Source organism: Dermochelys coriacea, chromosome 2 (genome assembly GCF_009764565.3).
Source record: "Dermochelys coriacea isolate rDerCor1 chromosome 2, rDerCor1.pri.v4, whole genome shotgun sequence".
NCBI lineage: Eukaryota > Metazoa > Chordata > Testudines > Dermochelyidae > Dermochelys > Dermochelys coriacea.
The window spans coordinates 57,361,843-57,374,198 of NC_050069.1; the positions used below are offsets into that span (position 1 = coordinate 57,361,843).

General features: G+C 42.6%; 1 long non-coding RNA gene across 1 annotated transcript in view; it reads right to left on the bottom strand.

Annotated features, from left to right (window-relative positions):
• Positions 1-12,356, bottom strand: part of LOC122458654 — a 75,103-nt gene that overhangs the window by 29,401 nt on the left and 33,346 nt on the right. The window lies entirely within an intron of this gene.

Here is a 12,356-nt window from a genome sequence, read left to right on the forward strand (position 1 = left end):
CAAAATGATAAAAGCCAGGAAACAAACATATTAAGGCTGACAATACATCCTTAAATACATAGCACATGTATGAGATTTGTGTCATTATTTTAGGCATTGGCTATATTGAGCACCTAGTCTAATGCTACCTGTTCTGTGTAGATGCCATTGTACAGTATATATTTGTATTTTATGCATAATTTCTACTATAATACAGGTTTTGTAACAAAAACTAGTACAATTTTGACACAGCAAGTGAAAGACACATGAACACATGTGTAGTTCTGCCCACTTCCCATTTAAATAAGGAGAAATGCCAATTTCCTGTTGCTGTCTTTGTTTAAACTACAGAGCCATTTGCATGGAGCAAGAGAAAATAGCAATGCACAGAAGCTACCTACCAGAAATAAATATTAGGGCTGTGGATTAATCGCATTTAACTCACGCGATTAACTCAAAAAAATTAATCACAATTTAAAAAATTAATCGTGATTAATCGCAGTTTCAATAGCACTGTTAAACAATAGAATACCAATTGAAATGTACTATATATTTGGGATTTTTTCTACACTTTCATATATATATTGTATTTCTGTGTTTAATTGAAATCAAAGTGTATATTATTCTTGATTACAAATATTTGCACTGTAAAAGATAAACAAAAGAAATAGTATATTTCAGTTCACCTCATACAAGTACTGTAGTGCAATCTCTGTGTCGTGAAAGTGCAACTTACAAACGTAGGTTTTTTTTGTTACATAACTGCACTCAAAAAAACAAAACAATGTAAAACTTCAATGCCTACAAGTCCACTCTCTTCTACTTCTTGTTCACCAATCACTAAAACAACGAGTTTGTTTACATTTACCGGAGATAATACTGCCCTCTTCTTATTTTCAATGTCACCAGAAAGTGAGAACAGCCATTTGCATGGCACTTTTGTAGCCAGCATTGCAAGGTATTTATGTGCCAGGTATGCTAAAGATTCATATGCCCCTTCATGCTTCGGCCACCATTCTAGAGGACATGCTTCCATGCTGATGACGCTCATTAAAAAAATGTGTTAATTAAACTTGTGACAGAATTCCTTGGGGGAGAATTGTATGTCCCCTGCTCTGTTTTACCCTCATTCTGCCATATATTTCACATTATAGCAGTCGCGGATGATGACCCAGCACATATTGTTCATTTTAAGAACACTTTCACTGCAGATTTGACAAAACACAAAGAAGTTACCAATGTGAGATTTCAAAAGATAGTTACAGCACTCCACCCAAGGTATAAGAATCTGAAGTGCCTTCCAAAATCTGAGAGGGATGAAGCATGTGGAGCATGCTTTTAGAACTCTCAAAAGAGCAACAGTTTGATGCAGAAACTACAGAACCCAAACCACCAAAAAAGAAAATCACCCTTCCCCAAAGCCCCACTGATGCTTCCCCCAGGGTTCCACACAGAAGGGGCCCTGCAAAGTTTTGGATTTGGGAGAGGATAGGCAGGGAATCTGGCTGCACTCTCTAGTCCTGCACTCTCCCGATCCCCTAAATATACCAGCAGGGAAGGTTTAGCCAATGGCAGCGTGTCTCCTGCAAGGGCTTTGCTGACAAGGGACTCCAGTGAAGAAGCCTAAAAGGAGGCCTCCATAGACGTTGGGTGGGGTGGATCACTTCTCCAAGAAACCTGGGGATCCATATGCTGCAAGATCCCTAGCAAATCCTGCAGCCCTCCGTTGAGAGAAAATGTGAAAATGGCAGAGGTGCTTAATGACTTCTTTGTTTCGGTTTTCACCAAGAAGGTTGGTGGTGATTGGATATCTAACATAGCGAATGCCAGTGAAAATGAGGTAGGATCAGAGACTAAAATAGGAATAGAACAAGTTAAAAATTACTTAGACAAATTGGATGTCTACAAGTCACCAGGGCCTGATTAAATGCATCCTAGAATACTCAAGGAGATGACTGAGGAAATATCTGAGTCATTAGCAATTTTCTTTGAAAAGTCATGGAAGACAGGAGACATTCCAGGAGACTGGAAAAGGGCAAATATAGTGCCAATCCATAAAAATGGAAATAAGGACAACCCAGGGAATTACAGACTAGTCAGCTTAACTTCTGTACCCAGAAAGATAATGGAGAAAATAATTAAGCAATCAATTTGCAGACATCTAGGAGATAATAAGGTGATAAATAACAGTCAGCATGGATTTGTCAAGAATAAATCATGTCAAATCAACCTGATAGCTTTCTTTGACAGGGTAACAAGCCTTGTGGTTAAAGGGGAAGTGGTAGATGTGGTATATCTGACTTTAATAAAGCTTTTGACACTGTCTTGCATGATCTTCTCATAAACAAACTAGGGAAATGCAACCTAGTAGCTCTATAAGGTGGGTGTGAAACTGGTTGGAAAACTGTTCCCAGAGAGTAGTTATCAGTGGTTCAGTCATGCTGGAAGAGCATAACGAGTGGGGTCCCGAAGGGATCAGTTCCGGGTCTGGTTCTGTTCAATATCTTCATCGATGATTTAGATAATGGCATAGAGAGTACACTTATAAAGTTAGTGGACGATACCAAGCTGGGAGGCATTGCAAGTGCTTTGGAGGATAGGATTAAAATTCAAAATGATCTGGACAAACTGAAGAAATGGACTGAAGTAAACAGGATGAAATTCAATAAGGACAAATGCAAAGTACTCCATTAAAGAAGGAACAATCTGTTGCACACATACAAAATGGGAAATGACTGCCTAAGAAGGAATATTGCAGAAAGGGATCTGGGGGTCAGAATGGACCACAAGCTAAATATTAGTCAATAGTGTAACACTGTTGCAAAAAAAGCGAGAATCATTCTGGAATGCATAACAAGAGTGTTGTAAGCAAGACGCGAGAAGTAATTCTTCCGCTCTACTCCATGCTGACTAGGCCTCAAGTGGAGTATTGTGTCCAGTTCTGGGCACCACATTTCAGGAAAGATGTGGACAAATTGGAGAAAGTCAACAGAAGAGCAACAAAAATGATTAAAGGTCTAGAAAACATGACCTATGAGGGAAGATTGAAAAAATAGGGTTTGTGTAGTCTGGAAAAGAGAAGACTGAGAGGGGACAGGATAACAGTTTTCAAGTACATAACATGTTGTTACAAGGAGGAGGGAGAAAAATTGTTCTTCTTAACTCCTTCTTAACTTCTGAGGATAGGACAAGAAGCAAAGAACTTAACTTGCAGAAGGGAGGTTTTGGTTGGACATTAGGAAAAAGTTCCTAACTGTCAGGGTGGTTAAGCACTGGAGTAAATTGCCTAGGGTGGTTGTGGAATCTCCATCATTGGAGATTTTTAAGAGCAGGTTAGACAAACACCTGTCAGGAATGGTCTAGGTAATATTTAGTCCTGCCATGAGTACAGGGGACTGGACTAAATGACTTCTCGAGGTCCCTTCCAGTCTCATGATTCTATGAAAACCCTGATTTACAGGAAGCTCTATGTGGGGAACTTAGTGACATTGTGCTACACATCCAGTCCCTCCCTAAGAGATAGTGATCTGGCTCAATATTCTTCAGCCAGAAGTTTTAACTTTTCCATTTAAGAGTATGTCTATACTGCAATGTAAGCCCAGGCTCAGACTCAGGCTTGAGCCCAAACCTGCCTTCCATCTATACACAAATCTATTAGACTTGGGCTTGGACCTCATGTTCTAGGACCCTATAGGACTGAAGGAACCAAGCTTGAATCAAGCCAGGACACGGCATTCGATCCCTATTACTTTGCAGTATAAATGCAGCCCTGCAATTCAGGGCCTGGGAATCCATTGAAAGAATCCCATCATCCCATGGACCAGTTCGAGTCTGCCATGCCTACTTACTATTCCTCCTCTTCCTCTTCCTCCTGCTCTATCAGAAGCTGTGGCAGGTGCCTTTGGTGGATCAGAAAACTCTGCTGAAATATCCACCAGCATCTCATGGAAGCTCTGCCTGTTTCCTGACAGAGGAGTGAAAGTGCAGCAAAAGAAGTTCTTTAACAGGCACCTCCTCCACGTTTCTAGTCCCAGTGATGGTGCGCACACAGACCAAAAAGACTGCTCAGCAGGACGTGTTGGTGGGCTGTTCAAACTTCCTGCAATGTACAGGATGTACAGTCAAGTTTTCCCACAGTGCACCATGGTCAAAGGTGTGGAGCAGCCACATTTCAGGTGGGCCCTAGGGAGTCTGAGATATGATTGATTTTACTCGGGTCTTCATGCTGCAGTGTGGATGCCAGAGCTCCAGGTTTGAGCCCATGTTAAAAAATTCTTAACACAGAGTTAACAATCAGCTTCAGGTTCTCCAACCCAGAGTCTGCTGACTCAAGTCCCACTAAAAGCCCAGCCCCTTTCCAGCCCCTCAAAGCCCAGCTCTTTGTAAAGGAGCATTAATTACTCACACATTAAGCCTTTAGAAAAATGAGACATTTTAAAGATATACTTTTAATCATTTAAATGTTAATGAGGGAGCAAGGCTCCAGAAATCATACTACTCTGCCTTCAGCCTTTCCACATAACTACTCCAACACCTTCTGCACTGGCTTTGAGTTTCTACGAAGTATATAATACTTCGCCCACTACAGCTGGCCTGCCAGCTTCCTCATTGGAATTAAATTGAGTCAGCTCACATAGGGCATGTCTACACTGCAATGAAAGCCCCAAGATTAGTAGAACTTGAGTTAGCAGACCCTGGGCTTGTTAACCTAGGGCTGGAGCGTCTATATTCATTTGTATCCCTAGGTTAGGAATTGTTGAACACCGAGTCACAACCTGGAGCTTCAGCATCTATACTACATTATGTGGGCCCAAGTCTAACCATCCATATCCCAGACTTCCTAGAACCCTCCCAAAATGTGACCACTCTAGACCTTTGCTCATGGTGCAGTGTGGGAAAACTTGACTGTGCATCAAACTTGACTGTCCAGAGGACAAAGAAAGTCAGCCTGTGGGATTGTGGAATACTTTTTGGTGGGCTCCCAGAGCACGAGTCCAGTGGAATTGCATCTTCCCTGCAAAGCAGTCAGGTTTGAACCATAGATCTGGCTCGACTCGTTCTCAGACCCTCCACCCCTATGGAATCCTGGGACCTTATGGAATCCAACCCCTGGGTTAGTGTGATTTGTGTGTAGATAGAAATGGGGGTTAGGTTTGAGCCTGAGTTCGAACCGTGGGCTTACATTTCATGTAGACATACAGATACTGAGAACTTTAGCACACCTAACTGAAAAGTTCAAAAAAAAAATCAATACAAACTTAGAAAACCTATATACAGATTTTCACGTTTTGAAAATGCCCCATTTTCATTAAAATGATGAAATTTTCAATAACATTTCTGAGGACCACTATTTATCATTTTTCAAACAGAAGTTCCCTTGTTGACAAATGTACAATTTTGAATTCAAAATTATATTTTGGCCTAGAATCAATTCGCTTGAAAAACATTTTTCAAAACATACAAACAATTATAAGCACTTTTGAAAACCCCACCCTAAGTTTCTAATGCCTGCCTTTCATATGACAATGAGCATTCTACAGAAGTCTTTTGAAAAAAATGGCAAAGTTTTGAAAGGATCTGGAATGGCTCTTTACTTTAGCACAGTTTCACCTGTTCCTATAGCTAGTTCTTTTCCATTTCCAGTCCTTAAACTTCCTTTACTAAACTTGTGAACTTGGCAAATTTAGGAGGATCCAAATGTGAAAACATAGTTTAGCATACACTTTGGTTAAACAGTGAGCCTGTAACATGAGATCTATTTATGAAAGAAAGTATTCACAAAATGTGAACATGTCCTGGTGAGTTCACAAAACCTTTGAAAAGTTTGTTGAACTTCCAAAAATTCAAACCCCACTCCATTCACTCATTCCTATTTCTGAATCTTGAGCTCAGATCTTTTTAAATTAGTCTGATCTTTGGGAAGTAGAGAGATGGAAGATCTATAAGATATTGGAGGATCCATTTGTCTAAATGGGTATGTATTCTGTTTAGAAACCTGTCTTTGGCCATCAAAAATACAAAGGCATATATTGATGTGGATTATCATTAGTAGCCGAAAACCCAGGGACTTCAAATGTAACCTTGATATATCCCTTTTTATGACCATAACCCTTTTTAGTGGCATTTCCACACACAACAATACTTGTCATTCTTAAGAAATGCAAAGAAACACATATTTCAAGGTCTACAGACGAAGGAAAGATTCAAGGGCTATCCACTTTCCCTCCGATATTTCCCTAACACCTCAGAATCATTAGTAATGACTGAAAAGGGAATCCCTTCTCCTGCCTAAGAAAAATTGAGCTCATCTAGTGCCAAGATGAATTGTAAACCCATCTCCATTAATAACTAACATAAGGAGATAAATGTAACTCTATTACCTAAGTCTATCTAAGCTTAACAACTTGACTATAAATAGCAAACATTACAGAGTAGCTGGCATGCTTTTATTCAATGACTTCACTTTTATTGATGTGGAGGTCATACTGAGTTAAAGACCAATTCTGGTGCCTCTTAAAATTAAGTCCTTATAAAAATTTAACCTATTTGGGGTCTCACTCTTAAATTCTCCCTTTTCTCCCTCTTTCAGGAAGAGCCATCTCACTGTGCTGAGATTACCATATTTGATGTCAGAAGCAAGTAGAGGTGCACTTGCTGCAGGCGAGAGTTTGCTACTACCCTGCAGCAGGTTTAGAAAATGTGCTGCTGGCCTGAGGAATCAGGAATAAGCCCTCTTCCATCCGCTCCCAAGATCCCCTAACCTAAAAGGCAGCAACAAGCCCCCTTCACCCCCACTAGATTCAAAAGACCAGGCTCTACCTCTCCATGAAGAGATCCTTGCTTGTGAAGCAGGACATTCCTCTCCAGCCTTCCGGTGATAGGTGGATCCCTTTATACTGCTCACTTAAATGTCAGCCTTCTCCGACTCTTCAGACTCCCCTCCCCACCCATCAGCTATGGAGAAGAGAACATAGAAGTGAGACTTTCCTATTCACTTTCAGGGAGCAGGGATCTTGTACCCCTTGCTGAGGAAAGACTTTAGCTGATTCCAGCTACACTTAAAAACAGAAAAACTTACAGCTTATTAATCAAATACGGAGCTTGATCCTGCAAGATAGTGAACACATACTACTCCACACCTCTCAGGAGGCATTCAGCACTTGACAGAGTGCGACCATAGCAACCAGTAATGCTTTCCTGGTAGGGACACAAGACAATATTTACATCCCCAGTTCTAAATGGATTTTTTTAAGCAACAAAATCTTTCACAACAATGGAAGACTGCGCATGGGAAAAAACATTTTTGAGAAAGTTCTGAGAAGTGTTTTAGTCATTGTTTAATTATACGAGTTTGCAAAATATCTGCAGACTGACATCAGGACCGTTTCTAGTGCATGAATCAAATGGAGGCATAATAAAAGTATAAAGATGACTCCACTTCCGGAAGGTTGGGGACAGGAAGTTAGATAGCTAGTTTTTCCAAGTTAGTCAAACAACAAGATTTTACCAGGCCTTTTGTATACCAGGCATAGCCATGAATGGTAGCAAATATTTCAACACGAGGTATGCATCCCATGTGGATTCTTCCAAATTTGTGGGTGCATCTGCAACTAGCACTCAAATGCCATTACAAGTATACTCAATAGGCTGCCCAACAGATTGAGCAAGTATGTGAACACACATGGTAACAGTCTCTTCCTGGAGTTTGGACATATTCCCAGGGTTTTGACTGTAGCGTCAGCAAGCTGATGAAATGGCATGTTTTTCATCTACAATAAGTCATTGGGTGGTGCCCCTGTGGTTAGAAGGGACAAATGCAACTAACATTTTCCAGGAGAGACTGCAAATTAACTGAATGTTCACATGTTACTGCTAGCACTGAATAGCCTTCTGAAAAAATAAAATAGTACTTAGTTATGTGCAAGATGCCATCAATACATTGATTAATGTACTCAGAGGCTGACTTGAGATGTAGTATTGCAAATAGATTTTGGAGGAAAGTGGAGGCGAAGGACCAGATTCACAAAGGACTCAGATGCCTAACAATCACTGTAATCACCCCTGGCATTTGCCAAACCCCGACTCAGCTGCCACCTAACCAGTACATGCCTAAACTCACTCCATGCCTAAATTTTTGCTGTAAAAGTTCTCTAGGCAGCTAAGTGTCTGCCTCAGGGCATGAACACTGTTACCTTACTCTAGGTGTCCAGACTCCTAAGACCCAGTATAATCTACGAACCAAGGGGCGATAGTGGTTCCCCTGCCTATCTGCACCTGTGGGGCCTGGTCCAGTAGGCATGCTCATGTTTCAGTTCCCTAGGTCAGACTATGCATCACCAAAGCAACATATAACCTCAGCTTTATCTCTCTATTGATCAGGGTGTTCAGTTTGCAAAGCACATTCTCACTGAGGTACCCTGTTACTTACAACATTTTGTAGTACAAGCTTCAACTTCTTTCTCAATGCCGGCCATATTATCAACAACAGAGCCAAGGCCAGATGAAATCATCGACAATATTGTCCGGATGGTCACTCACTAAAACACCAGAGTCTGGAGTACATTCAAAAAGACCGACCAGAAGAATGTTGGTTTTACCTCAGTTAATTTTCAGGAGACTTTTGCCGCTGAGATTTTCTAGGGCTTTAATGGCCACATCACTTAGCTTTGCAATGCTTTTGCAAGTCCCTTTGCAAATCTAGCCCCAAGTGCACTCTTGATTTTAACTGGGGTGAAAGAATTTTAAATTCAAGTAATTTTGAACCCACTCAAACTTTATGAATTCAGACGGTTCACACTGGAAGCTAGAATTAACCCAGAATGGAACTGGTTTTTGCCACTATAATCACTGATGCAGGACCTCCAGCAGCAGAAAGTTGTGGATGTGGAGCCTCTCCTGCACCAGAAGGCACAGAGGCTGCCAGCATGGCCAAAGAGTGGGCAGAGGCAGCTGGGAGGGATATTGCTAGTGAGGTCAGGAGACACACCAGTTCAGTGCATCTCTTGTGCACCAGTGGATCTCCTAGGTAACCTAGGTTTGCCAACGTTCTAATTGCACAAAACCGAACGCCCCTGCTCCACAACTTTCCTGAGGCCACACCCCTGCTCCGCCCCTTCTCTGAGGCCCTGCCCCTGCTCGCTCCATCCCTCCTCCCTCTATCACATGCTCTCCCCCACCCACATTCACTTTCATCAGACTGGGGCAGAGGGCTGTGGTGCAGGATGGGGGGGTGAGGGCTCCAGCCTGGGGTGCGGGCTCTGGGATGGGGTCAGGGATGAGGGGTTTGGGATGCAGAAGAGGGCTCCTCCGGGCTGGGACAGGGGGTTGGGGTGTTTTGGGGGGAGCAGGGTACAGGTTCTGGGAGGGAGTTTGGGTGTGGGAGGGGATTCCAGGCTGGGGCAGGGGGTTGGGGTGCAGGAGAGGGTTTAGGGTGTAGTGTCCCGGCGGCACTTATTGCGGTTTTCGGAAGCGACTGCCAGGTCCTTGCAGCCCCTAGATGCATGGGCGGCCAGGGCGGTTCTGCTCACTACCCTCGCACCCGCAGGTTCTGCCCCCCCAGCTCCCATTAGTTGCGGTTCCTCGCCAATGGGAGCTTCAGAGCCAGCCCTTGGGGCGGGGGCAGCAAGCAGAGCCTCCCTGGCCACCCATATATATAGGGCCTGCAGGGACCTGGCAGCTGCTTCTGGGAGCCATGCAGCACTAGGGGTTGCCAGGCGTCCAGTTTTCGACCAGAACACCCAGTCGAAAAGGGACCCTGGCAGCTTGGTCAGCATAGCTGACCAGGCCATTAAAGGTCCGGTTGGTGATGCAGTGGGGCTAAGGCAGACACCCTGCCTACCCTGGCTCTGTGTAGCTCCTCAGAAGCAGCCAGCATGTCCAGCCCCTAGGCACAGTGGCGATCAGGATCACATGCTGCCCTCGTCCCCAGCACCAGATCCACAGTTCCCATTGGCTAGGAACCGTGGCCAATGGAAGCTGCATTTCCCAGACAATGGGAGCTGTGGGGTTGCTGACCAGAGCTGCCAGGATCCCTTTTTGATTGAGGGTTCCGCTCGAAAACCATATACCTGGCAACCCTAACTAACAAGTTTTCACTGAGCATGGGCAAACAGATTTTTCTGAGGCTTACAATGACCAAATCTGAATGAATTTTCACAGGGACACCAAAAAGCACATCCCTGACATCAGGGAGCATTCTCTCCCAAATTTCAAGACACTGCTCCAAAGTATGGATATGCTACAGTTTCTCAAACAGTTGTAAGATTTTTTTTTAAAAGCATGGGGAAAAGAATATATTTTCCTCTGGGTTCTTTCTTGGAAACAGCTGAACCATTTTAGCTGATCTTTTCAAAATCGTTCAGCCTGAGGCAGACACCCAGGCAGGAAAATTTCAGTTACAGTTTGGCCAAAATATAAGCAACTGAAAACAAGATCTTATCAGTGGAAGTGTCATGTAACTTTAGCTCTAGGTGTCACTACCAGCTATAGTAAGAAATATTGCCGCCAACAGTTCCAATTGGGCAGGGACAGACCTGGGTTTGCAGAACACACCCCAGGTAATACATGTTCTGATCAATATCTAAGGACTGTATAGAGACAGCTCTAAACTGAGCTGCTCTCTACCCACCCTTCCCCGCACAGCCTGGTTGCTTCTCCTCTCTGTCAGAAAGCAATAGCTGGCTCCAGCCTGTCTCCCATGCAGCTCCTAAGAGAGGCAGCTGGCAGAGAGTGAGAAAGGGGGCCTCTGAGCTACTGACAGGAGTAGAGCCTCTATGGGACACAGAGATCCTGCCCAGAGGGGCATGAAGGGCGGGTGGCAGGAGGAATAGAAAAAACAACCACAGGGAAGATAGAAGGGAGAACCATCTAGAAAGGAGGGGAGAGAATGGGAAAAGAAGTTGCATGAGAACAAAAAGGGGCAGAAGTGATAAAGCTGCCACAGCAAGAAGGAGGGACACAGTGATAAGAATGCCTGAGCCCTGTCTACTCTACTCCCTCTTGCTCCCACCAAAGGAACTGCAATGATGGGAGCAGAGACAAAGCTACTCTGTCTTTGTCTCGTTGCTCTACTTTCCTCCCCCATTTTTCCAGGTGGTGGAAGAGATGGAGGTCAAGCTTATGGAAATAGTTTTCCAGGTTGCAATGAACTTGCTTGCTGAGCCCCAGTAACTGAAGGGATTCTTCTTGTCTCTCGCTTACATACTAATATAGCAGGTTGTATCTTCATCTCTTTAGTTCTGGCTCAATACCAGTGCAGTTCTCGTTATGTGCCTAAGTTATAAGTCAAGCCAGAAGAGTAATAAATCATACTTTATGAAAACAATATAATTGCAAAAACGATTTTCTGTTAAATAGGCACAACTTTTGACTGTTCTGCAGAATTTAAAAAGTTCATATAATAAGGAATTTAAATAAAATCGGTAGAATATATTTGCTTTTGTCATGTGATTATGGCATAATTATTGCCATAAACATTATGCAGGAAAAGATCTAATACAAAGACATGTATACACACACACACACACACACACACACAGCATAGTCAGCAGGTAAGTAATTTTTTCACTAGTAAGAAAGAAAAGATTAAGCTATGTTGTGTTTCTCAAGTATCTTAAATAGGAAATTAAAATTATGCCAGCCTTTCAGTACTTTTGGAAAGCAATGTTAATTTTATACCTTTCCTGGTGTTTTTATCCTTTTATATTTTTTTGTTAGAAAGAAAATTTGAGGGGGTGGGGATTGGTAAGAAATTTGTTTTCTTGTGGTCCGTACATCTTAGACCCTAGTCCTGAAAACACTTATGCACATGCTTTATGCATGCAAGTAGTCCTGGTGAGTTCTACTCAAGTGCCTAAATTTAAGCAAGTATATGAGTGTTTGCAGGATTGGGGCCTTACACTGTTTCTGGGATGTTTACACAAATTGTAAAGAAAATCTGAGCCTCTGAAGAGGTATCAAGGCTAAAACATTTTTGGGATTTTCAGTCAAAGTCATAGACAAATGAGAGGTGTCTGCTCATAATGAGGTTGATGCCAGAGCTGTAGTTCACCCTTTTCAGGGAGAAAGCCCAAAATAGTACAGATAAGAACTAACTAACTGTGAGGGACTTAAAGTAGCACTAACATACTAGAGCAGCAGAACTTAAAAGACTACATACACTTGGCTGTTTACCATCTTCTGCCTCCTTATATAGACCACAGTGTATATGAGAGCCAGAAAGATTTACACAAATCCATGCAAATGGAAACTGCTGATCATTATACCAAAACCTTTTACATAATAGTAATTAATAATAATAATAGTCAAATAGGTACCTATATGCATCTGTGCATGTGGGTAAGGTTGAGTACAATTTCACATTTGGGCATAAAAAAATT